This window comes from Canis lupus, chromosome 1, assembly GCF_048164855.1.
Source record: "Canis lupus baileyi chromosome 1, mCanLup2.hap1, whole genome shotgun sequence".
Lineage (NCBI taxonomy): Eukaryota > Metazoa > Chordata > Mammalia > Carnivora > Canidae > Canis > Canis lupus.
Window position 1 is genome coordinate 75,785,905 of NC_132838.1, and position 26,962 is coordinate 75,812,866.

General features: G+C 41.5%; 1 long non-coding RNA gene across 6 annotated transcripts in view; it reads right to left on the reverse strand.

Annotated features, from left to right (window-relative positions):
• Positions 1–26,962, reverse strand: part of LOC140638688 (uncharacterized) — a 48,821-nt gene that overhangs the window by 6,913 nt on the left and 14,946 nt on the right. Inside the window, exons 2-7 of one of the 6 annotated variants that reach the window (XR_012035693.1) lie at positions 16,830–16,885; positions 15,360–15,423; positions 14,610–14,746; positions 14,403–14,511; positions 12,958–13,030; positions 8,320–8,536 (exon numbers count right to left, since the gene is read on the reverse strand). This is a non-coding gene — a long non-coding RNA (uncharacterized lncRNA). Of the gene's footprint in view, positions 1–8,319; positions 8,537–12,957; positions 13,031–14,402; positions 14,747–15,359; positions 15,424–16,829; positions 16,886–26,962 lie in introns of all 6 variants that reach the window. The other 5 variants (XR_012035690.1, XR_012035695.1, XR_012035692.1 and 2 more) reach the window with 5 other exon arrangements.

Here is a 26,962-nt window from a genome sequence, read left to right on the forward strand (position 1 = left end):
TTTGGCTCAGGTCGTGATCCTGGGGTCCTGGGATCGAGTCCCACAATGGGCTCTTTGCAGGGAGCCTGCATCTCCCTCTGCCTATGTCTCTGCCTCTCTCAGGAATAAATAAATAAAATCTTTTATAAATAAATAAATAAATAAATAAATAAATAAATATTCTTTCCATTTCCTCTTGATCGCTCTTCCCTTGGGCTGCAAACATACACCTGTCATTTTTCCAGGGGTGGTGGAAAGAGGACTTAGAAGGTCAGAAAGAAAATAGAACAAAAACATCCAATTCTTCAGTGTAAATCTCAAAAGCTAGGGGTTCAGGTACAAAAAGAGAGAATCAAAATGTAGATGTGTGAGTCAGGACCGGACTCTTCTCCCTTTCAATGACCCACCAACAACCTGAGAAGCATGAGGCTACAGCTCAGTAGGCCAACCTAAGGACAAGGTGACACAAGGCACATCTCAGAGACTGGCAGCAGAAAACATTGCCAGATAGACACCAAGAAACAGCCGAGGGACGTTTGAGTAAACAGCCCCCTACCTAAAGCTTAACATCCACCTGAGGGGCAATGTAGTTTATAAAAGAGGATAAAAATCCCCAAATGTAGTAAAATGTTTAACCTAAAGTGACTGAGAAATTTTGAAAATTCACTGACTTTACCTGAAAGTATTGAGATCCCATTTTCTGTATTAGGAAAAGTGGAAGCTCAAGGACAGAGATAAAAATTTTGTTCCTGAAAAAAATACTCCATTTTATGGGTAGTTTGTATCCCTTTGAGTCAGATCTACATAAAGAACCTAGGTCTGAGGGCAATCCACTCAGTACTGGCCTTTCTGATCAACCTGAACTGCTCGGGTCTTCAGGGCTGGTTGAAGTAGGGGAAGCAGAGATGGTAAAAGACATGGAACCAGGTGGCACCTGGAGAAGTTTTGAGAAGTCCACATCAGAAATGAGGCAAGGAGGGGAATGGGAAGGAGGAAGAGGACTGCATCATTATCTGTCTTTCTCTAAAGTCCCAAGGGGGCAAATCCCTTTGTTCATCACTTATGCAGGCTCCGGGTGGCTTAAGAGGGAAATGTCAGGAGTTACAGGCAAATGGAAGGATGTCTGCTGATTATGTAGGACAGATGGATGGGATGCAGTCTTTGCAGGAAGTATCTAGCCTGGAAACAATATTTTGAGAAATTCAAAATCAGAAGTTTTCATGCATAGCAGAATGAGAAATGTATATGGTGATAAGGAATGAAACTAAACCTTGGTACTCAGGATTCCCTTGTATTTGAGCTGCCAGTGTGGTATTATCACCTTGGATCAAAATCTGAGAGCTCGTTCATTACTGGTGATTATGTCCCACTTCCAGTACTGATAATTACATTCTACTTCCCTGACTCCCCCTGGACCATCTATTAAGCATGTTTCCTTTCCCTTCTGGTCTCGTGTTATTTCCTGTTCTGCATTTCTGGTTCCCAAGGGGCTGGTGAGCCATGGTGAGCTCGTATTCATCATATACCTTGAGATCTTTGAATGAGAAGTGCTATGAAAGTGCCAGTTGATCTTAGCAAGAACTAAGCATCCCTTATGTGTTAGGCCGTCCTAACCATGTCCCCTTCCATGTCCTTCCCCTCCTGTTTCTCCCCTCCTTATTTGCAAGCGGTTCACATTTAACTCAAGCCTTTCCTGCCTCCATTGTCAGCATCTCAAAAACAAGGAACATGTCTTCTCTTCTCTTCTCTTGGTAGCTTCCAGTGAATAATAAATATGCCATGGTGGTTGGTAATAGATTGTTTAACTACGTGTTCATAAAGCCACAATGGACTCCTACCTCTTAAGACCCCTCATAAACTCCCACCCAGAACCCTCTTCACGAGTCCTTCTATCCCAACTATCTAAACTAACATAGCTCTTAAAAATAATCTTTTCAGCATTTATCTGATTGGATAATGCAAGCAAGATAAGGAGTGAAAGCCATAAAAGGTACCACTTAGTGGGTAATTACAACATTTCTGAATGCACACGTACAGTCATGCATGAATGAAGTGATCAATCAGTCAATAGAGATAGAAGAGTAAGGCCCTTTGTGGTGGCAGTGACAGAGACCCAGTTAGATCTAGAGCACCAAAGGAAATGTACTGGTTTTGATTCAGAATCCAGGGAACACCACATCTCCACACTGCATGCATGGCAGGTGTTCACAGGGCCTGGGGGGCAAAGAGAATTAAGTGTATTTGGACTATCTCTCAGCTCTGTTTATTTGCATGTATCAGCTTCACACTTCTTTCATTCTGTTGACTTTCTAGACAAGATCTCCAACAGCTTACAAATGTTACGTCTATGGTTCATTCACCACCTGGAGGAAGATGAATCCTAAAATGAGCCCCAAGTCCAAATGACCTAAAAAGGTCCTCCTTGGTCCAGGTAGGGTCAGGTGTCCTACCCGGGATCTGTAGGGCCTTGTAACCAGGAGAGTGTGCAGGAAGGAGACAGGGTGGGAAGCTTCTGGGAGCACAACCCTGAAGGTCAAGGATTTCCTGGAGGAGTCAGGAAAGAGCTAAGAGAGGACTACACAAAAGCTACAAGATTATGTAAGACTGGGTGCATTCCAGCCTAGCAGTCCAGTCCTGTCAGGTGGAGTAAAGAAACAGCAAAAGCTTGAACTTGTCTCTGTCACCTCTCTCAAGCCACTCCTAATGCTGGATGGTGAATACTGAGACTCTAGCCTGCTCCCGGGCCAAGATAACCAACAACTTCAGTGGGATGCTGGAGAACCTCCCAGTGCTCGCCTAAGGGGCCTTCCCAGATGCCAGGATTTTGCACCCATACCCATAACAGCCCACTTGCCAGGCCTCATGCTTTTCAATGTGAGGAAATATTGGCAGAAGAGACAATGAGTGAAGGAGAAAGGAAAAAGAAGGAGGCAAAGACATGGACAGAAGAACAATAAAGGCAGTGGTTGTTGGCACAGAAGACAGAGAATGTGGACTCATTGCTGACACAGGTACAAGTGAGGCTGAGGAGCAGGGGAGACCCAGGAGGAGATCACCTCTTTAAGCATATGACTCCCAACCCTTTTCAGAACTTCTAAGCCCAGGCCCCAAGGCACACCATGCTGCTAAGAGATGGGTAATGAGGTAACCAGGAAGGATCTGGGTTTTCATCCTGCTCTTAGCAGGTCACTTAAATACTTAGTTTCAACTTCCTCCTTTGTAAACTTGGGGACAGGTCTATGTGTTTTCCATGGTTCCTTTCTCTTCGTTAGAGCTTTCATCCCCATGAATGGGGATCTGGGCAGGTGGAGAGATCAATAAATTAACAGGTAACATGGCAGCAAAGGACAAGCAAGATGGGAGGCAATCTTTTAAACATCTTTTGAGGTCCCATTAAAATCTGTTGATCATGCCTCTGCTGGCAAACTCTGGCCAAATTTTGTTGTCATCCCATAACTTTGACTTTCCTACCTTGGTGAGAATCAAGAATTCTGAGACCTTTACACAAGGACTGAAATGCTTTCAGATTCATGAGCTGAAGTATAAAAGGCCCTGGTCCCACGGTGATTAACTGGGATTTTATAGGCAGTGTTTCAAACCAGTGCCATACTACATGTCTTCACTTACTGTAGTTATGATTTCATTAGCCTCTCTGATAAATAATGCAGCGACTTTAATGATGCATTTCCTCTTAAAAAAAAAAAAACCCCACAATCGAAATGCCATTTCATAAAGCAGGGAAGAACAATGACTTCTGTTTAATTTTTATTACTTTTAAATTAATCTGTAAGGTTTTAAGAAGTGAAAACCACCTTCTTGCAAGAACAAACAAACAAAAAACCAAAAACGAAAGAAAAAGGTTAACTGGCTTTAAAAGGTACAGTCATTTCTGGGGGACTGCAGAATGGATATAGGTCAAGAATCAGCATGGAAGCTCCACCTTCGTCAACTGAGCCCTTTCTAGATCACAAAAGGAAAGTGGTCCTGCCAAATTAAAACCCTCCATAACAATAAAACCTGATTTAATGCAGTCATTATTTTTCCATTAAATCTGAATATCATCTAATGCATGGATGTTATTTTAAACCTACCACACTAATGCAAATGCAGCATTGCCTGTAAATCAGACCTAAACGTTCCATCAGTTGTCATTACTGCTATTGACAATCACAATACTTCATCCCCAAGGACACCATCCCCTCAGCCCCTGACTCCAGAGATGTAGGGGGAAAAAAAGGAGATGTATTTTAATTTCGAACAGAGAGCTGCTTACTGAAGTGTAGAGGTTGGGTCAGTCACACCCTGGAGGTCTCAGCTTAATTTGGTTCAACATATAACCCTTGCTTCTCCAGGCCACACTAGGCTAGAAAAAACCAAGGCTTAGGTTTGGAACAACTGGGAAAAGAAAAAACTCTCTAAATGTTTAAACCAGAGGAAACTTAGCTTTAGGAACTGGTGACACAAGGCATGAATTTGACTGGAAGAATTGAGAAGCCAAACAGGAGAGGATGATGATGCAACCCAGAGATTGGTCACATGTTGGCTGGATGGAAAGAGGGAATATGAAGTGGATCCAGGATCCTTGGGCCAGAGATGCTGGGGGGATTCTGGAACCACACCATCCTCGTCCCATGGGATTTGGAGACATGGACTCAGAGGCAACATTACTACTGCTGGATGCTGCCAGGGGCACAGGGTGGGTGAAATACCCTGACTTCTGTCTTTTCCTTACCCACCTACATCTGCCAGTGCCTCCCATTGGCAAAACCCTGGTAGAAGCCAACTTACCTCAGGGCATGGGGAAGGCAGAAGGATGTCTGTTCCCTTGCAATGAAGAGCAGGAGAAGAATGAGGAAAAGGTCAAAGAGCAAACAGGCCCAGAGCAGCAGAAGTTACAACCATGTTAATATGTGGCTTCTGCCTCCCTGAGCGGGGCTACTCCAACCCCTGCCTCCAGCCCCACCACAGACACTCTGTTGAGAGCTGCGGAAGTCCATGGAGGTTCTGCTCCACAGTGCGACACCTCTGTTAATCAAGTTTCTTCAACCTCAGAGTCTGTGGGGTGATGGATATCATAGTTGGCTCCCCAGTACCTTACACCCCTCACCCCTGTGGAGAAGCCCTGCTGTCTAGGAGGGGATGCAGTGTCTCCACCCTGGCTCTAAGTTCAGGTCTCAGTTGGCTCTGACTACAGCCCCCTTCACCACAGTGACTGGGTTGGGGTTGAGGGGTGGGCGTCCCACAACACTGGCCTAGGTGGTCAGAGCACATTGTCACCCTCAGAGTGATTGGTTCAGAGCAAAGGTATTTGTGCAACAAATGAAGAAAAGAGAAGTTACAGATAAGGAAGCATGTGGCCCCAGGAACCTACAGCAGAGATTTGGCTGCCTCCCTGAGGATGAGGCAGCCATCCAGAGGAAGGCAGGACCCAGAGAACCACAGAGACCAAGCCCCAGCCCGGATGACCACATGAGCCTAGAGAACAACCCCTCCTCCTGCACACACACACCCCTCAAGACTTCACAATTGTGTGACATGACAAATTCCTTTATGGTTTAAACCACTTGAGCTTTCTGTTGCTTGCAAATGAAGTCCTAACTGATTAAGGAACCATTGCTTCTTCAAAGATTTGGCACATGGTAGACAATAATAAGCAATTTTTTGCTCTTATTTTCTTATACTGCTATTGAAAAATTTATGCCAAGCTACCCAGGAACTGAAATGGGGGTAGTCTGGATTTCTAGTGTGATATGGTCTTACATTGGATTCTTAATATTTGTAACCCATGCTAAACCTGCCTCCAATACAGGACACATACCCTAACCATTTCTCTCTAACTCACGGAGAGTTTCCTAACTTGCAAAGGCTCTATCCTGCCACACCACACCTTTCCCTCAGCCCCTAACTCCGGAGGATTGAAGCCTCCATTTCTCCTTTGTTCAAACAGGTTCTGAGGGTCTAATTGTTAACTATCTCTCCTGGAGACAAGAGAGAACTCATAAAAGCACAGCCTCCTTGGGTGATAAAGACTAGGCTCTCCTCTTGTGGAGTCCTTTCTACGAGCCAGATGCACTGAAGGGTGTGAAGAATAAAGTAGCTGCAACAGGAGGTTGTGGGTAAAAACTTTCCCATGTGTCTAGCCTTCACAATGGCAACTGGAAGACAAAAAGCCAGGAATGCTTCTAAGCATCCTACAAAGTACAAGATAGCCCACATGGCAAAGAATTAACCAATTTAAAATGTCCATAGTGTCAAGGCTGAGAAACTATGCTCTAGAGGTAAAGTCTTAAGAAAACAAGGAAAAAAAAAAAAAAAAAAAGAAAACAATTGGAGGAACATTGTTCAAATAGGCTGAGTACATTTATTTTTTTATTTATCTTTGATTGTATGCTGCAGACAATTCTGCAATTTTGTCCTTGTTTTCTATTCATTGTATAGTTCTTTATATTGCCTTCCTACTCTGCCTTGGCGGTCTAGCACCATAGAGAAAAAAGTATAATTGCATGCACCCTTATCCTGCTCCACCATTAAGTACAATATTTGCTGAAAGCATTTTTATAGTAACTACTATCAAGTATAGAAAGTTTCAGTCTATTGCTAGTTTGCTAAAGGTTTCTGTCATCAATGTTAAATTTTATCAAGTGCTTTTTTTCTGTATCTATGGAGGTGATCAAATAGTTTTGCCCTTTCTATTAATGCAGTGAATTACATTAATTAATTTTTCTTATGCTAAACCAAACTTTCATGCCCATAACACCAAGCTTGGAGATGAGATGCTGTGTTTCTATCTATATTGAATCAATTTGATAGTAGTTTGCAAAGAATTTCAGTACTGGTATTCAGGAATGAAATTGGCCTGTGATTATCCTTTTTTAAAATTTCCTTTACTGATGTGGCATCAAAATTATGCTAGCCTCTTTCAATGAACTGAGAAGTGATCCCATTTCTATATTCTTCAGAAAAATTAATCTAAGACTGAAATTTTCTGTTTGTCAAATGTTAAGGAGAACCTGACCTGTAAATTCATCCAGGCATGCTCCTTTCTGTAAGGGAAGATTTAAAAACGATTGATTAATAGTTCTAGGACTACTCTGATTTTCCATTTCTTCTTGAATCACTTGCAATAATTTTTTCTTAGATACCATTGCAATAATATATATATTTCAGAAATCTCTCCACTTTAGCTTTTTAACTTCTTTTGTCATAAAGAATTTATAATATTTCCTCATTATCATTTGAGTATCTGACATATCTGTGGCTCTTTTGTATATTTTATTTGGCTTATTATTTTTATTTTTTTCCTCTTGCCCAGAGTTTAGTCAATCATATTAGTGTTTACAAAGACCTCTCCTATGACCTTATTCATTTTCCCTATCTGACAGTGCTTTTAACTTCTATTTCTACTGTCTGTAGGTTTAGCCTATTGTTCTTTTCTTAATTTCTTAAATTGGATGCTTATTTCATTAACTTTTAGCCTTCTTTTTCCTTGGTATGGCTTCAAATTTCCTTCCAAATCCTAAGTTAGCTGCACCTCACAAGTTTCAGTGCCATTCGTATTGATATGATTTTTTACTCACTGATTAATTAGTAAATATATTTTTTACAATCCCACACTTGTGAATTTTTCTACTCATCTTTTTTGAGTATAAACAGATAACAAAAGCAGTTATGTTTTGGCCACATGGCATGCTTCTTACATTGTCAGTCCTTTGAAATTTTTGAAGATGTGCTTTGTAGCCTAATAGGTGATTGTTTTTCATAAATTATTCACATGTACATTAGAAGAATATGTTTTTTTGAAATTAATTATAAACGTGCCCATTTGATCAAGTTTAATTGTACCATTCAAATATTCCATATATTTATTGGCCCTGCCATGATGGACTTATCTTTTATCCCAGGTACTTTTATTAACTTTTGCTTTGGATATGTTGTGGCATTTTAAGGGAACCTAGGTGGCAGTCAGTTAAGCGGCCACCTCTTGGTTTTGGGTGGGATCATGATCTTAGGATCATGATCTCAGGGTAGTAAGATTAAGCCCCTCACTGGGCTCTGCACTCAGTGGAGAGTACTTTGGGAACTCTCTCTTCTTCTCCCTCCCCCCTCCCCCACTCAAATAAATAAGTAAAACTCTTTTAAAACAAGAAAATTATTTAGATATGTTGTGACTATCTGTTGTGACTAATAACATTTATTTTATTAAATGTATACATATGTAGAATTTTCAATCTTCCAGAGAACTGAATCTTTTATATCTATCTAGTGATTCATTTCTTCTCTGCTAAATATTATTGCATGTCTATTTCATGAATATAATATATCAACTCTGGTGCTACTTACCTGGTACATGTTTTTTTCATCCTTTATTTTCAACTTTTCTTTGTCCTTAATGTCGTTATTAATAGACAGCATAAAGGGCAGCCCCGGTAGTCCAGTGGTTTGGTGCCGCCTTGGGCCCGGGCTGTAATCCTGGAGACCAGGGATCAAGTCCCATGTCGGGCTCCCTGCATGGAGCCTGCTTCTCCCTCTCTCTCTGCCTCTATCTCTCTCTCTGTGTCTGTCATGAATAAATAAATAAAATATTTTTTAAAAATAGCGTAAAGAGTTTTAATCCAATCTGATAATCTTTGTTTTTTATCAGGATTAATTTTTCATTGACCTTGACTGAGAGTGTTGATGTTTGGATTTATTTCTATCATTTGGTTTTGTGCTGCCTATTTTTTTATTTCTTTTCTCCTTCTTTCTCTCTGTTTCCTTTCTTTCCTGAACTATTTTTTTATTAAACTATAGTTGACATGCAATTTTCTTGACCTTTTTTATATTGACTCCATCTTTTCTTATTCTAATAATTTGAAAAGTATACATAATCATCCTTCCTTCCTTCCTTCCTTCCTTCCTTCCTTCCTTCCTTCCTTCCTTCTTTCCTTCCTTCTTTCCTTCCTTCCTTCCTTCCTTCCTTCCTTCCTTCCTTAGTGGTATTTTCACCAAATACTTTAATATGAAACTTTAACCTAAGAAATCCAAAATTGATCACTATCTTTACCTTTGTCACAAAGAATCCAAGAGCTCCAGAACACTAACTATAATCACCTCTATAACAGTTTATATGCCACTCTTAATCAGTGTTTATGTTCTATTGTTTTAATCCACAAATCAGACATCATTATCAGTGTTTTTGCCCAATCAATATATGTTTCTACAGACTTTTATATTTACCAATTAATACATTTTCCCTTTCTTCCTACTTCTCAGATCTTTTATCTAAGATAATTTCTATTTTCCCTGAAATGGACATTTCCAAATTTCCTCTACAGACGTCTTTGGGTGGATACATAATTTTTTTTTTATCTGAAAATAACTTCTTTTTCTAACTGAAAGGCATTTCCATCAGATGTAGAATATAGTGAATGTATATGAACTAGATATAGATTCAGCACTTATAAAAATATTATTTTACTGCTTTTTGGCTTTCTTGTGCTGTTACAAAATCAGCTACAAATCAAATTGTCATTCCTTTGTAGCTGATTTGTCTTTTCTGTCTAGCTTCTTTTGATTTTTCCCCCGTGTCAGTGATATCCTGTAATTTTTCTCTGTTGCTTCTAAATATGGATTTTTCTTTATTTAACCCTCTTAGAATTTCTTGGACTTCATTAAACTGAGAATTAGTGTCTTTCAATTTTCTAAATACAAAATACCAATTTTGTCTTTGTTGCTTTTCCTTCATTCCCTCTCTCCTATCCTTGAATCTTCCTCAACATCTTAAACCTGCTCCACATTTTCTGCCCTTTTATTATGTTTATTTATTATATTGTTTATTTATTTATCCCTTATTTTGTATTCAGTTTAATGAAGTCCAAGAAATTCTAAAAATAAGTGAGGATATAGAGTACATATTAGTACATATATAAGAACTGATGTCCTGAATGGAAAAGTATGCTTATTTGTTATGGCCAAAATAAATAAAATACTTGGCCACAAAGAAAACTCATAAATTGTATAAGAGTTGTAAAGGTCATGTGCTCAATTTAAGCTTAATAGTAATAATAATAATAATGATTACTTTAGCTACTTGTAAATTGAGAAACAGTCCTATTGCTCCTTATATCAAAGATGAAGTGAAACTGAAATTTTAAACGATCTAGAAAGTCTTTAGAATGTGACCACTTTATAATAAAATCTGCAGGACATAGCATTAGGTGTATTTAGAAATTATAGCCTTAAATGGCTTCAAAGCCTAAAATTAAAGACATTTAGAGTTCATCATAATAAATCAGAAAAAGAGTAATAGAATTAATTTCAGCTAGAAAGAGAATAGGAAACATAAAAGAAAGAAATAAAATCAAAATCTCATTCTTCAAAAACACCAACAAAAAGATAAACTTTTGTGAGCTTGATTAAGAAAAGAGAGAAAAAATATTTAAGACTGATCAAAATCATCAAAAGAGAGTATCTTGTATCATTTGATGGCAATGAGTTTTACAACTTAAGATGGGTAACTTCCTAGCAAAATTTCGATAGAAAACTTGACTAGAGCAGTCACAGTGTAAGCACTGAGAATGTCATTCAAAGTCCTTTATCAGAATACAACTTTTTTTTTAAGATTTTATTTATTTATTCATGAGAGACAGAGAGTGAGAGAGAGAGAGAGAGAGAGAGAGAGGCAGAGACACACAGGCAGAGGGAGAAGCAGGCTCCATGCAGGGAGCCTGATGTGGGACTCGATTCCAGGACCCCAGGATCACGCCCTGAGCTGAAGGCAGTGCTAAACCGCTGAGCCACCCGGGCTGCCCCAGAATACAACTTTTAACACAAGAAAGAACAGCACCTTCTAGAGCCGTAGAATATACAGAGGCTTCAGGGAAATTCCAAAGTAAACAGCTCCAAAAGAGTAGTGACCCCAACACTCTTAAACACTGTGTAATGTGTAATTGTAAATCCAATATTGAGATAATTGGGGCCAAGGTTAGAACATCACATTGAATCTTACTGAGGATCTCTGATTCCAGAACTAACTGAGGGCAGATTCACTGAAAGATGCTGAGAAGAAAAGAGTCTATGGGAATATTGAGTCCCTTTGGAACCAGTGTGCTGGACAAGTAATAAATTACTTTCAGGTAAATCCAGAGGCTGGGCCCTCCTAATTCCAATGCCTTGCTTCAAAATTCCAACAGTTTCTCAGGATGTGCAAATCATCAAATCCAGCCTTGTCAAAATCTGCATTCCTGAGCTATTGTTGGTATTGGCCATTTCTTGGGAGAGTGTCAACATCATGTTCATATGATTAGTGTTCAGATGGAAACGTTTAAAAACTCATGAAAAGGAGAAATTAATGATAATGCAGTCTCCAAGGTTAGAGTCATGAATTTCAGCAGAAGTTTACCTCCCTCAAAAACAAAAAGTGACACTGAACTGCAATTTCTGGTGGGGGCTGAAAGGGAGGAGTAAATTAACTGGCATATTTATCAAATGGGCTGCAGAGATTATGTATTATAGGGGAATTTTTTCCCTTACCAATAGCCTCACTATCGAACCATGAAAATTGTTTCATAATGCTTTGCAGTAGGGTGACACCCTGAAGCAGAGAATCTGGCTAAGTGGTGCCCAGAGTCCTGACCCACAGAAACAGTGAGAAAATAAATGTGTTGGTTTAAGCTACTAAATTTGTGGTGACTTGTTATGCAGAACAGAAAACTAATACACACTCCTGCTATTCTTCACCCTTCCCACTGACCATACAGCTTCCCACTCATTCCCATTCATCCTCTACATAGAGAATTCCTACCCACCTTTCAAGGCTCAATTTAAATATCTTCTCTTTTCAAAAATGTTCTCGTAACTCACCCTTCCACACCTATTCTAGGCTCCATAAAATCTGTAGATACTATTATTATAGATATATATTACACGTGTGTTTGGATCATCATCACCATCCTATAGGAGTATCCCCCTTGACTGGATGTGTGCATCTTTGAAGCAAGAAGCTATGTCTTAGTCAAATTTACATTCTCAATGTCAAACATGACGTCTGTCATGTAGTAAACACTCAAATGTTTGTGTGGTGAGTAGGCATCTAAGTCTTATTTTAAATAAATCAATGTAATTACCAACTTCAAGCCTCCTCTCTCAGGCTGGGAGGAAGCTTGCCTTGCTTGCCTTCAGTCCTTCCTTTTCCTTCCCCTTTCCTGAGAGTCACGTGAAAAATCAAAGATCTGGGGTGCCTGAGTAGCTCAGATCATGATCTCAAAGTCCTGAGATCAAGCCCCAAGTTGAATTCCCTGCTCAGTGGGGAGTCTGCTTCTCCTTCTCCCTCTGCTCTTCCCCCTGTTCATGCTCTCTCCATCCTTCTCTGTCTCTCTCAAATAAATAAATATTTATTTTTAAGTCAAGATCTTACTCTGTGCCAAAGTACTATGTGTAGGAAAGCTCCATCACCTATCTGCCCTGGTTGCTACTAAGTCTATCTATAACCTCTTCCAGTACTTCTGCACCTGGCTTGGGATGTAGGAATTAGTTGTATCACCCAACCATTCTCTGGAGACTTGTATCATCCTGGGGGCCCTGACAGAAAGCAGGTTCTGGATCCCCACTGCTCCTGGACCACAGCTTGCTCTTTCTCCTTTCTCCCCTCAGCTAAGGGCCATCTCCCCTTCTAGCAGTGGGAGAGATTTCCAAGACAAATTATCTGGAACATCAAGTCCCTTTCACCTTTCTGCCTCCTCTGTAAATCCTCCTGCAGACTTATACTTTTAGAAAACAAAAGCCAGAAATCCTTGCTGGCTTCCACTGCTTTCAGATCTAAGAGGAATATTTTCTGAGACAGTAAAGTATAGCCAAGACCCGCTCAGATGGGAGAAAAGCAAAGGAGGAAAATCACATGCGTTTGCATCTCAAAATATGAACCAGTCTGACTTTGGGGATGAATGTGTTAGTTACTTGACTGATCAAATTAGAGGAGGAATAATAACAATGCAAGGGTACCTTGGCAAAGGTAAGTAACCAGTAATCATTCATCCTAAAGGAATTGTTGGTGGTAAACAGGTCAAGTCCTCTCCTGAACATAAGGAGGAAAGGAAAAATACAGGCAGGTAAGATCTACCGGTGATTTTTTAAACCATCAGTTTAGGTCATCAATTGTAAACCCTCAGTTCCAAATCCTTCTCTTAAGCTACTCCTGACTGATTTAAATTTCACCCTCTCTGTAGGACACTGACTTATAAGCCCACTGATTTTTGCACTCCTGAGGTAGATGGTTGTAGCCCCACGGCCAGCTTTCCATCTTGAGTCTCATCTCAAAGATTTCCCTGCTGTTCTGCCTCCCTGCCTCTCTCCTCAGCCCTGGAGGAACACTCAGCCTTGGCTCAGGTTCAGCCCAGGAATAGGGAGGAGTTACCACCCCCAGGGCAGTCCTCTGTCAACGGCTCACAGGAGTTGGTGGATAAATGTCCCAGGATTCTGACACTCAGAAGGACAATTCTGAGGTGCATTCCACACAGTTCCTCAGAGGTCCCCAGGGAACTGAGCCTGGGATGCCCACAGTGGTAACCAGTTCAAATGCACCTTCTCTGTTGGGGTTTTTTTCTCCTTATCCTGTTCACTCCTTACTCCCACACTCCAGCTTCCAGGATTCACACTTCCAGATAAACTATATGTCTCAGGCTCTGCTCTTAGAGGAAACCGCCTAAGACAACCCTCTCTCCAGGGCACCTTTCCTGGAGGAGGTGCTAATGAGGAGTAATAAATCCAAGAGGTAAGTTCTAGACTGAGCAGAAGGGATGAGCATGGGAGGGGGGAACAGATAACCGAAATTAGAGAATTGGATAATCCTCTTCAGTGCCGCCCCAGCGAAAGGAATGTAAACTGGCCTATAAGAGTTCATCTGTGTGAGGTCTGGATCAAGTTCAAGAGGAGGAAAAAACTGCTTCCAGAATGAGGTATTGACAGGTCACTGACCGCAGGTGGATGACAGGCATGCATGCTCAGGCTCTGACAACACTGCCTGAGCAATGCAAGCACTGATGCACCAACCATGCTGTGACCTCACCCTCAGCCTCTCAAAGTGGGACAGTGAGAGCAGAGGATTGCTTAGGCAGCTGTCTGGGAAGAGGAACAATGCCAGCATAAACTGCGAGGTGTAAGCAATGAGGCTGCTGGGAAAGATTAGTGCATCTAGAGCAAGTCAATGAGGTCACAGTCAAGGAAGAGAGAGAAAGGGACGAATGAGGACAGCTATTTCCAGAACTCCTCCAAGGGGCTCAGCACAAGGCTAGGAGCTTGACATGTCACCTGAGCTTCCCAGGCCATACCTGTCCAGGGTTTAAATGGGCACATACTGTTTCAAAATATGAGCTTGATTATTCTTCAGGTCTGGTGAGGCCAACAGTATCAGGAAAGGACTGCCATGGAAAAGATAGCTTGATACTCACCGTTCCCAAGAAGAAGGGGCATGTGACGCCACACTGGGCCACACAGGAGGCATCAGGAGGCAAAGAGGTAAGGGCACATGGTGAAAGAGAGCCTCTATTGTGGTTTCCACTGGAAGAAAGGGGCAGCGTAGTGTGACTTCAGTTTAGCTAATTTGAATAGTCTCTGTGGGACCTGGGATGTAGGGGATGTCCTGACTTCTCTGGTACCTGGCCCTGGGGTGATGCATTGTTCTCAGATTCACCACCTTCTAGCCTGGTATGAGGACAGTGCAGTGTCTGAACAGCAGAGCCAATCCTCCTGACCTTGGACTGCCTTTTCTCCAGGGATGCTCCAGATGACCTCCCTGTGAGGACAGACGACCAGAGGCCTTGAAGTGTCAGTGAATCTTTAAAGTTTCTTGCAAAGATCTTTAGTCCTATATTTCTTGGAAGGTAGAAAAATGAATCCTTTTGTGGTGATTATGGCTGCTTTGGTGGTGGCTATTGTTTTTAACCACACTGATGATTCGCCAGGGCTCGGCTCCCAGGGATTACTAAAGTTCATACAGTAAGAAGCCCTGCCATATGTGTGTGTGTGCGCGCGCGTGTGTGCAAATCTTCCTCCAATACCCCAAGAACTCTGTGAGTCAGTCTTAACATTGGCCATTTGTCTAGACCACTCATATGGGAATCTAAAGCACCATGAGGCCTCTCACCTGTCAACTTGCTCCTCTGACACAGGGCTCAATCCCAAGACCCTGAGATCATGACTTGAGCTGAAGGCTGACGCTTAACCAAATGAGCCACCCAAGCAACCCCTCTCTGCCTGCTTCTGATAAGGACACTTGTGAAGTGATTTAGGACCCATCCAGATAGTCAAGGATAATCTCCCCATTTCTAGATCCCTAACTTCATCATGTCTGCACAGACCTTTTTTTCTGTATAAGGTAACACTCCCAGGATTTGGAGGACTAGTACCTGGACATGTTTGGGGGCCACATATTCAGCCTGCCACAGAGACATCCCCAGCTTCTTCTCAGGCCTGGAGAGAGGATCAGATTCATGAGAGGAAAGGCTAATAAACAGAGGATTGAAATCCAGTTCTTTTCATCTCTGAAACTCCAGCTTTCCCTACATAATCATATTGCCTCCTATGAAATGGTAATGAATTTCTGGATGTCGGAGGGTACAAATTTACCCAGGACCCCCAAGATGGAAAAGATTCCTAAGTTCCAGGTCTACTCAGAAGCAAATGTCTGCTGCCTGCCCCAAGGATGATGGAGGCAGCTTGGTGCCTGGTCTGGCTGTAGCCCGTGGGTGCCAGCTCGAGGAAACAGCTTAAGTCATTCCAAATAGCTAATGGCCAGAGAAGAATGTGAAGGGTCAGGTGGTCAGCAGAGCTTCATCACGGCTTTAAAAGCATAACTGGTGTCAGTTACCCTATGAGGAGTGGTCAGGAGGATCATTTTCATGGAGGCAGGAAAATACACTTATTACATTATAAAAATACCTGTGTTGGCTAAATGCTAAGTCAAATAATACTATGGCCATGGCTCTGCCCTGATTGTGTGTCATCACATGTAAATCCTGACTTTATTAATCTCACATGCATTCAGTTTACCCCTTTATGCTCTTCCCAGAGATGCAATTTCTCGCCATCTGTGTGAGCAAAACAAATGCAAGCAGCAGCTACCTTGCAATCACTTGGAATTCCCAGCAAATATAAATTCTCCTGTATTTCCAGAGACTTCTACCTGCTGTTGTTGAGTATGCAAAGGCAGCACAGCTTGACTCATAAATACTATTACCTAAGATGAATCTCCAAGCAATGCAGAGAAATGTTGGCAATAATGTTCCATTTTAGGGTTTTATTTTTTCATCAGACAGGTGCACTTAGCTTTACAGGAGAAATATTCCTAAAGAGTTAGCTATACTGTAAATTTTGTAAAGCAAAGTTCATTTTAACATTGATTTCCATTATGTCAGAGATGTTCTCCCAAATCTTTTGGTCTTGCTGCTTAGTTGTGATGACTGTACAGACTTGGGGAGGGGGAAGAGCCTCTTAAGGGTTGACTATCTCCCTGGAAAGGACAGTCTAACAAACTGAGAGTTTCAAGCCCCAAACATTTGGACTCTGTCCTGTGAACTCTGGTCCATTCCAGCTTATACAACCTCTGACCTCTCTGCTACCATAAACTTGATGGTGAGGCATAGAGAGGTAGAGACATGCCAAAGAGAGATATCAACCCAAGGTGAGGATGAGGAGCCGCAGTAGCTCAGTGGGGCCTGAGGGGACCTGGGGTACAACTGAAGGCATGTAGAGTTTGGTAAAATCTGGGTAGCAGTCAAATGCAAGCTTCATTCTGGCCGGGCGCTCATCCTCAGGCAAGTCAGATCCATTTCACAAGCCCGTTTCCCCATTTGTAAAAGAAGGGTAGAAATACTTACTTGGCTAGTGGTTGTAAGGGTTAGACACAGTCTAGGACCAGGATCAGCAAAATTTTCTGTAAAAGAACATATGGTCTCTGTCACAAGGATTCAACTCTGCACATGTATCGTGAAGAGAGTCATAGACGATGTGTAAAGGGTAGGTGTGGCTGTGTTCCAATAAAGCTTTATTTATGAAACCAGGCAGTTGGTAAATTTGACCTGAGGGCCATAGTTTGCCAGCCCTGCCACTAGAAGAGCTTGGTACACAGTCTGGAGAGGTGCTGGACTTGGCCTGCTTGCCCTCACAGCCATTTACTGGCCTCCAGAGCCCCTCCTCAAACTACAATTCCCATCCTCCTCTGCCAGCTGGCTTCTGGATGGATCTAGCCAACAGGAGGCTTTGGAAATTGGGAACTCTCTGTTGAGTCTGCCAGTGACTTGATCAGCTAGACAACCCATCCCTCAACAGCCCCAGTTTCCAGTTCTGCTTGGTGGATGCCTTGGCATCAAGCTCTAACAGGACCATCTCCTCCTGCTGGCTAATCTCTGGGCTCCCTCACTATCCTGTTGGCTTGCCAGCTCTCCTGGCCCCTTTGTTCCTCACCCTCAATGGCCTCTACTAAACTACTTGGCTTGAGCTTATTTATTTCCCTGATTGGACTCTGTCTACAACAGATGACAGACAGTTCTCAATAAATGGTTGATGTTCGTCATTCATTCATCCTAACACTCTGGATATTTTAATTTCATGATGCATAATAGGTGTGCAAAATCAGGTTCTTATATAATTCCTATAAGGCAAAATGCAAAATCTTGGCCATTCAGTCAACAAGAATGTATTGAGCACCTGCTGTGTACCAGGCACTTTTGTAGGCCCCAAGGTATACAGTTTAATAAATTAATCAATGGGTTTATCCATCACCTGACCCAACACCTTCATAGGACACACAAGGAAAAAAAAATCCAAAGATAATCATAGTTAATGTTTATTGAGACTTGTAATTTGTGCCAGGTTCTGGTCTAAGCACTTTGCATGAATGAACTTACTTAACACTCCTAACAGCCTACTGAGGTGGGTTGTATTATTACTCCCATTTTAGAGAAGACATGACCGAAGCACAGAGATGTAAGATGACTTACCCAAAAATACATAGCTAGTCAGTGGTGGAGCTGGGATCTGAACCCAGGCTCCTAATCACAGAGTACAGTGCCTCCCTCCCAAGAAAGTAAAGGATGTGCTCAAGGCCATGCTAAGTGGCATAATCATGACCAGAGTGAAGTTCTCAAGTTCTAATTACACGTTCCAACCATTAGTGAATTGGCAGCCACTGCTCTAATCATTAAGACCACAGTCATTCCTCCAGAAGAAAGAACAAAAAGCCATTATATGTCTCTTTATAGTCTTTAATATACTCCATAGAAGAATACAAAAGTCAATAAGGAATCTGCTGTATCAGCCATCAACAAACACTCTGCAAAATGTTCAATCTAACAAACACGGGAAAAATCATAAAATAAGAATTTTGTGCATGAGAGACTATCCACCTAAGTAATTCTGAAATTTTTAGTCTTGTAACCCTTTCTTTAAATAAAAGTTTCTAAAGGATCCCAGTATGTAAAATGGATAAAAGTGGACCTGCTCCAGTAGAAGATACTAGAAGGCCTCTCTCTCAGTTTCTTGTCTCCACTTTCCACAGCCCCTAAATAGACTCCCCAGAGCCCAGTTCAAAAGCCATCAGAGCTAGCCCACCCCAGTCTCTGAACACCTAAGAAGTGACAGCACTTCCCCAAGGTCACTCAGGTCGGTTGTAGCACAGTCAAGATCAGAGCCCCAGCTCAAGGCCCCTCACCAATTCTCTTTTCAACATCACCACTGTATGCTCTTCTAACTTGATATGCAGCAGGCAAGTGTCTCTGTCTTTTGAGCCCCTCCACATGGGCAGCAATAAAAGAAATCCCGATGGCCAGCTAGCTGGGGGAGGGTACATGGAGTAAAGCCTCAGCAAATTTGATGGAGCCCACCTAATTTCTGAGGATCTAACAATCTCCAGCTACAGCGTCAAGGCTGCATTGAAATAAATGGAGAAGAAAACAGCTCTCTGATCTACTTGGGGTAACACTCCAAACTGCTCAGCAAGACGCATTTCCCAAGATATCGAAAGCTCATGTTCCTAGGACCGCTGTGAGTTGGCGATGCACATCCGCATCCCCAGGCTTGCTGTTTGCAGTTGTTTTTATGGCATAATAGCAGGGCTCCCGCAGTGCTGGAGCCCAGAATCAGAGGGTATCTGCGGGCTTCCATGCTGCAGTGACTTTTACACATTATGTGTTTCTCTGAGGTTTTCCCCTGATGTAACTGACAACCTCTAGCTGCCATTTAGACTTCATGGGGGTTCCCAGATCTCAGCGGGGAGAAAGGAAAGCCCTGGAAACCCCAGCTTTGAAACAACACTCTCAGCCTAGGAGACCAGTGACAGTGACGCAGAGACAAGCCCGTGATAACTGAGCAGAGCAGGCTGGATAAGGGGAGCAGGATGGTAAACAGGGTCCCCGTCAGCCTTGTTAGCTATGTACAGTGGCCAGAGCCAGGTCACTGAAGGTCATGGTCATAAACCAAAAGGGTTTCACCTCTGAAATCACAAACCAGGTTTCACGTCTGCAGCTTCACATCATTTCTTTGTCCATTCTTCCTCTCCCCCTAAAGTAAATTATATTACTCAAATTTACTCTCCACAGACACTAAACTGAGGTATATTGTTCCTCTTATGACTCCTTTTCTCTGGATGGTTTATTTTCTTTGCCATTAAGGGCTGGTTGAAAACACAGAAGTTTTGCTTGAATTACCATCAAACCAAGTTGTATAAAGACATAAGGGACTGACAGTTTTCCATTTATGGATTAGGCACTTGTTATTTTTCTGGCTTTTAACAGCTTTTCAATCTAACTTGTCATTCCAATGTTCTTCCCATTCCAAGATGACAGAAAATTGGACATAGACCATGCACTTACAGCTGCCCTTCCAGAAACACTGAGTACCTAATGGTTTATGAGGTTATTGGCTTGTGTTTTTTCTAGTAAATTCTTTTAAAAATTCCAGTAAATTGGTTAAGTTCTTGCCTTAAAGAGGAAAAAAACCAGTCAATGTCCTTAATTGCTCTCTCATCTTTTAGGGTGTCCTCTCATGGGAATGGGCATCATCAGACTTGGCCAAGAGTCCAGCATTGTCTGCCTTCTTTTAATGTTGGAAATGGTCCCTCTTCCTATTGTTAGAAGACAAAAGTCTTTCTGTAGTCTTTAGCCTGACTTAGAAAACTTCATTTGGCAGCCAGTAACTGAGGCCTATGATGCAGCAGCCTAACCTGCCCTGCCTGGCCCACCCTGGATGTATCCAGGCTCCTCATTCAGCTCCAGGTTCTTGCTCTCTTTCAGTAAAACAGGCAAACGAATTAAAAACTCCAATTCAAACAAACTACCAAAAAAAAAAAAAAAAAACCCAAAAAACAAAACACAAACAAAAAAACCCCTGATAATGCTCATCTCTAATTGGTGGAATAATTTGGGGAGATTCTTATTTTCTTCTCTTCCATTTTTTTTTTCTAACTCTATCACGGATTTCCCACAGAATAAAAAAAATTATTGTCCTTGCTTTTGTGAGAATCATCCCCCTGTGCTTCATTCTAATTTTATCACCCATTTAAATACACATCTCTAAGCAATACACTTTTAGTTTGGCTTATTTTGAAATTCCACTTAGAAATAATTATACTTTTTGAAAAGTTTATTAAATAAAGACAAAAATGTGACAATGTGGAAAGAAGCTATCTAGAACTATACTTTTTGATATCAGAGCCACCAAGTACATGTGTCTGTGAGTGTTTAAAATGTGACCAGTCCAAATTGAGATAAGCTGGAAGGACAAAATGCACACCAGATTTTGAAGACATACTTTAGTATGAGAGAAGGAATGTGAAATATCTCATTAATCCTTTTACATTGATTACTTGTTGAAATGTTAATATTTTAGATATACTGTTTTAAATAAAATACATTATCAAAATGAATTTCACCTGTTTTGTTTTACTTTTTCAGTGTAACTACTAGAACATTTTAAATTACACATGTGGCTTGCATTATATTTCTGATGGATGACGCTGGTCTACCAACTCTCTGAATACCTTATATTCAAAATCCATAATTCTAAACATTTGATGATTAATGGACATCCATTCTAAGCCACTAATTTTGCTGTTGTTTCTTTTTTTTTCTTTTTGGTTTCCCTTTAGTCTAATTCCTTATATTACAAAGCTCCTTTCGCATTCTCTACATTTCTCTCCTACAACTCTGCTACCGGCCAACCAAAATGAACACAGTAACAATTTCTCAATGTCCTCCACAAATGGCCGGTGTTCTCATCATCCAGTCCCTTTGACTTTCCCACCTCCACTTCTCCCACCTCCACTTTTCTTCTCACCTCCACTTCTCCTGCCGTCACTGCTAGGACCTTGCTCCTCCACACTCACTCCTTTCTTCCATCGTGGAGCTCTTGGGGCTTACACATGACATCATGTGTAATGACATCACTCATGACATCACTCATGACATCACTCACAGCCAAACCAAGATTGCAAGAAGACTTTTCACTCTCCCTATAGTAACAGACTTGACACCGAAGGCCAAAAAACCCCCTCATCATTATTTCTGCTCCACAGCAGATTATTTTTTGAGAGACAGGGGATCCATCACAGTACTCCTACAAACCACAGGGGGATATCTGGGAAAATGCCCTGATATAGAATCTGAAGCCGGCTCTCTGGTTATGCATGTGCCTCCCACCCCTCCACAGAAAATTCTCCCATCTCTGAGGGCTGTCTTCTGTACCCAGTGTTTCCCAGGGTTCCCTCAGCCATAATATTCTACAGTAAGAAGTGGATTATTTTATTCCTCTTACTTAAGCCTCACTCCCCTCATAGCAAAACCAGAACAATGGCAGGCTTACCCTGCAAACGATGCTAAGCATACTGCCTAATACTTCTATTTCAGACAAGAATGCTGGTTCATGCAAAGACCAGTAACAGCCCCTATGGGAGCATGTTTTGCTCATTTTAATGAATATTTAAATTCCATAGCTATTACTTCAGAAAAGTGTGCTGAATTTATTTTGACTTCCCTTGGTTAGACATTCTCTCGGTTTCCTCTCTTCCTGACCAGTTTAGATTGGTTTCCAGTGTCAGCGTGGATGGATGGTGGAGTCACAGCCTGTGCAGGTCTCATTTCAGCTCTACATTACCCCATTACCATTACCATTACCATTACCACTCTGCTCAATATCCTTCCAGATGCTTTCTCATCAGACCCAACACAAGTGCAAACAGAATCTCAGATCATCCTCTTGTCCACTTTGGGGACTCTGCCTCAACCTCTTCATCACCAGAGCATGAAGACTTATTACTCACTGTCTAAGATCACTCTCCACCTCATCAGGGACCCCACAACTGTACTGTGGAATCTGGCAAGCACTAGCTACATGTGCCAATGGAGCTCTTTACCCATAATGAGCCCAAGTTGGAATGTACTGAAAGTGTAAAAAATACCCAGATTTTGAAGAGTAAGTGCAAAAATTCAAAAGGAATATAAAATACCTCACTAAAAATTGTTACATTGATTACACATTGAACTGATAATACTTAGACACATTAGTTAAGTAAAAATAGATTATCTTAAAATTAATTTCATCTGTTTTTTTTACTATTTTAATGTGGGTGCCAGAAAATTTTAAACCATGTATATGGTTTGCAAGATATATCTATTGGATGGCTCTGGATCTTCATTGGTCAGCTTTTGTTGCTTACTACTTTGGGGCAATATCATAGTCTTTCTGTCAAACTACTGCAACCAATAAATCAAACAAATGGATATGTTGTGTGTAAGAATAAAGCAAACTTCTTTTCTTTTCCTGTTATCCCTTCATTTGCTCAGGAGGGCTAGTTTTTCCCCTATCCTTGGATGAAACTTGTTTTCTGGTCACTCTTAGGTACTAGAAAATCTTAGAGGCAATTGATTAACAAAACATAATTTGGATTTGTACTTTGAATAACCAACACACATACTAAGAGAAGCTTCCAACTTCATTCAAACTTTTAAGGACTCACCCTTTCCTAACTAGAATATGCTGTTACAAAAAGAGAGAAAAAGCTGGAGTCAGTAGAGGGGACAGGACTGTCACATTCCTCTTTCTTCGTCTGTCCCTCTTCCCCCAATTTGCCAAACCAGATTTCTACATACTCCAGTGAGGGAGAACAGGCCAGGCTGGGAGGGAGGTGTGATGCCTTGTGTGCAGGCTATGGGCTTCCTGGGCCCTGCCAGTGCATAAAGCTGGTTCTTCTCAGACAGATGCTGGGAAATATTTTGAAACCTCCCTCTTTGCGAAGGACCATTCACCAGAAACTCCATTAGTGTGGTTGATGTGTTCTTCTCCAACTTTCTGCTTATTCTTTCTGCAGCCCTGAGGAATCCAGCAATACTTTTAATTTTTCTCTGATGAAACTTCTTCATTATTTTCTTAAAAGAAGTTTTGGCTGCAGTAATAACATATACATAAGTAAACCACTTGACATGTCTCAAGTGAGTAAACAAATGTGCCCCCATCTGAAACAACAGTCTGTTCACTTTTATAATGGCCCTTCTTGGACAAGGTCTAAAACACAAAAGCCCCTTCTCTAATTTGGCCACATCTGATCCCGGAGATGCTCATGCAGCCTTTGCTCCTGCAGATTCTGGGAGGATGTTCCCAGGACAGAAGCAGCCAGCCCTCCTTCACACTCACCACCAGAGTAGGAATCAAACTTTCTGTTTCTTTAGATATGAATCAGACACTTGTCTAGCCATCAGTTGACATCAAGCTCACTGAGTGGACTCAATGTCCCTCCATTTGTTTTAGAGGGAAGAAGAGGCATCTCCCACCCTTTCCTCCTAGGAAGTAGCACTGGGACTCATAGCATACTAATAATTCTCACTAAAGATGCTCCCTCCATTCAGAATCCCTTTCTTCATCTTCACTCCTTGTGAGGGGAAGGAGAACCCCATCCAGTTGTCATCCACTTGCTTTGAACATATTCACCTTGGTCTGATGGCCTCAGTTTGGTGTTTCTATCTATCTTCTCAGGATGTCAGCCAAAACATCCATTCTAAGGTCCTGTTTTAGCACCAGAGGGACCAGTCACCTTCTCTTCTCTATTCTCCCTCCTATCACTAAAGAAAAAGTAGGGGAGACATGATTCCTGCCTAAGTAATATATTTACTTTAAAGCCATGAAAATTTAGCTTTCCACCTTCTTACTAACCTCCACTTGCTGCAGGAGATTCAAATATGTCATCCACAAAGTCATGGATCCCAGCTACAGTCACTTAAAGTATGGGACCCAAGCAAGGTTGATGGAGGGTGGCTCTTTGTTTCAAAACCAAGCTCCACCATCTACTAGCCTCTCGGAGGCCTGGTTCCCCAACTGCAATAATATGCCTCACTTTGCAGGGTGGGAGGGAGTGAGGTTAAATCATCATAGGTGCCTAATGATAGCTTGCCATGATTTTTCTAGCTCACAAGCTAGTGTAAGTTTTCTTGTCTCCTCTTCCAAATCCCTTCTGAGGGTATTCACTTGTCACATAACTTTCCATAACTATCATCCACTGGAAACCTTCTCTTGGGTCTAAATAAGAGAGGAAGGGGAATCTAAAACAAGATGTAAGAGAAAATAGCCTAAAAATTATATTCATTTCTGCATAGGTCAGAGATCTGGGAAGACCTTGAAATATCATCTCTCTGGTCCTGACCATGGTCATGATCCATGTCAGGTTCGATCTTCACTGTCCACTTTTTATGTGAAAGAATATCACTGCTCCTAAAAGTCAGATTCTTTTTCTTCACCAAATATGCAATCTTCCAAGCAGACTCACTTGAAATTATACTATCCCTAAAAGGACTGATACATGGGTATAGTTTATATAGCACTTTGTACTTGTAAGAAGTCCTTTCTTATCTAATATAGAACCCTCACATTGTTATTTGTTTTTGTTTGTTTGTTTCTTAAGTAAGATGAAAGGCCTCACAGTCATCTGCTTCTACCACTGATCTGGTGCTTCTTGAAGGATCACCACCGTCCTCAACTTCTTGGAGCTGCTTCTCAGCCATGGCAATCTGTAGATGCAGCAGAATAGCTGAACAATGGGGAAGCTATTACAATAGGGAGCAGACAGGATGCAGTGCCTGTCATCTGCTACTGGACAGGGAATGTGTTCAGAGGCTGCCCTACTCTGGAATCCCACACATGTTTTCTGAAGATTGTACCTGGATAATTCCATTGTGATGGGGCAAAAATGGTGGCTGTGATGGGTCTATTCTATCAGCTTGGTGTAAATGTCTACTGTGGAAAAACCTACAGAAGAAAACTCTGCCCTCGGTCAGGGACGCCAGCCTGAAACCATGCAATGTGTGTGGTTAGTTAAAAAGGGACTGGGACCAAAAGTACTAAGGGGTCATATGACCCATCCTCTTGGTTAGGAAAACAACTCAGTACCAATCTTGCTGACAGTGGGACATCTCGGGAGGGGATCATAACACGCCATGGGGAGATGTCGCTCGTCCTGCATGGGTCTTTTTAACCATGTTCACAAACCCAGCCACTGAGTTTCATCAGATGCACCATCAGAGATATTAAAGACCAGAAGGATAATAGAAACCAAAGAGTTCCTGCAGTTGAGAGGGAGAATATTTGAAAAGCAATGCAGAGTTGCCTCTAGTCTAGGCCAGTGGCTCACCATGTTGTACAGCAAAGAGAAACGTCTGTTACTATTTGTAGGACATAAAACAGATGTAATAAAACCTGGAATCTGTACCAATGGACCCGTTATGCTAAAACACTACAAAATACCCCTGTTCGTTCTCGAAGTTTATAGAAGCTCCCCAGTGGAAACTCCAGTCTTGCCCTTAGATATCCGTCATTCAGATGTCACTACTAGACCCCTGGGTGTTGGTCAGAGGGGCAAAGAGAGGTCACTCTGCTGCATCCTTGTGCTGTGTACCCAGAGGGATAGCCTGTGCTGACTTCTGTATGCAGAAAACACCTTTGGAAATTTCTTCTTCCCACTATGATGTCACTTGCCTACACCACTTTGTTACAGGAAGAAAAATAAGTAATGGATTCTCTCACAAAATAGAGATCCTTTAAAAGAAAAAAGTACATACACACACAGACACACACACACACACCACTAGGGCCCCAGCCTAAAACCTCCAGGGCAATAGAGAATATTTCCAAGCCCAGCCACTATCTGAGTAAAAGTAATTTTTTAATTAAAACAAACTCCATTTCATACTTCACACAATGATGTAATAGCAGATCCTCATAGAAACTGCATGACATGCAGCAACACATGTGAAATGGAGGTAAAAGGAAAGATTAAATGAAAATACATATTTGAGCTGGTTATTAGGAACAATAATTTTTCCGGGAATGAGTCACTTGGGAAAACAGTTGATTTGGCTGGGGATAAACAGCGCCTCTTAGGTGTGCCCTGAGAAGACGTGATCAGAACTTAATTTTAAATCTGAGGATTGTAATAAGAACTTGGTTATTTAAAGCCATTGCCAAAGAGAAGAGAGCAAGCATAAGCCAGCCCCCAGAGGATGAATTGTAAGATGCTCGAGCTACCCTTGGGGTCAGAAGGAGGGGCGGAGACTAAATACACTTCAGCTAATTTCTACTTGTCTTTTTAAATACTCTAGCAATGGGAACCCTCTGATTACGCAGTCCTCTACACAAAAGATGCAATGATGAGTTTCTGAGATCAGTGTTAATGTAGGGGAAGAAAGAAGAGAAAAGATTCTTATGTCAACTCCATAGATTGCTCTCCACAGACTATGGGGTTTTGGTGAGATGTTTGTAATCTGATGCTTTTGGTCTCAATCTTCCCATTTATAGACTAATTTCACATTGCTGGACACTTACTGTTCCTATGGATGTTATTTTTGCAGAAAAATGACTACACAATAGACAATTTTCTTTTTTGCCCAAGCTAGAGTCTAAAATTTGAAACAGCTGATGTTCTTTTCCTTTCTTAAATAACTAAAGCACAGCTTTGGTACTTAAACTTGGTGTT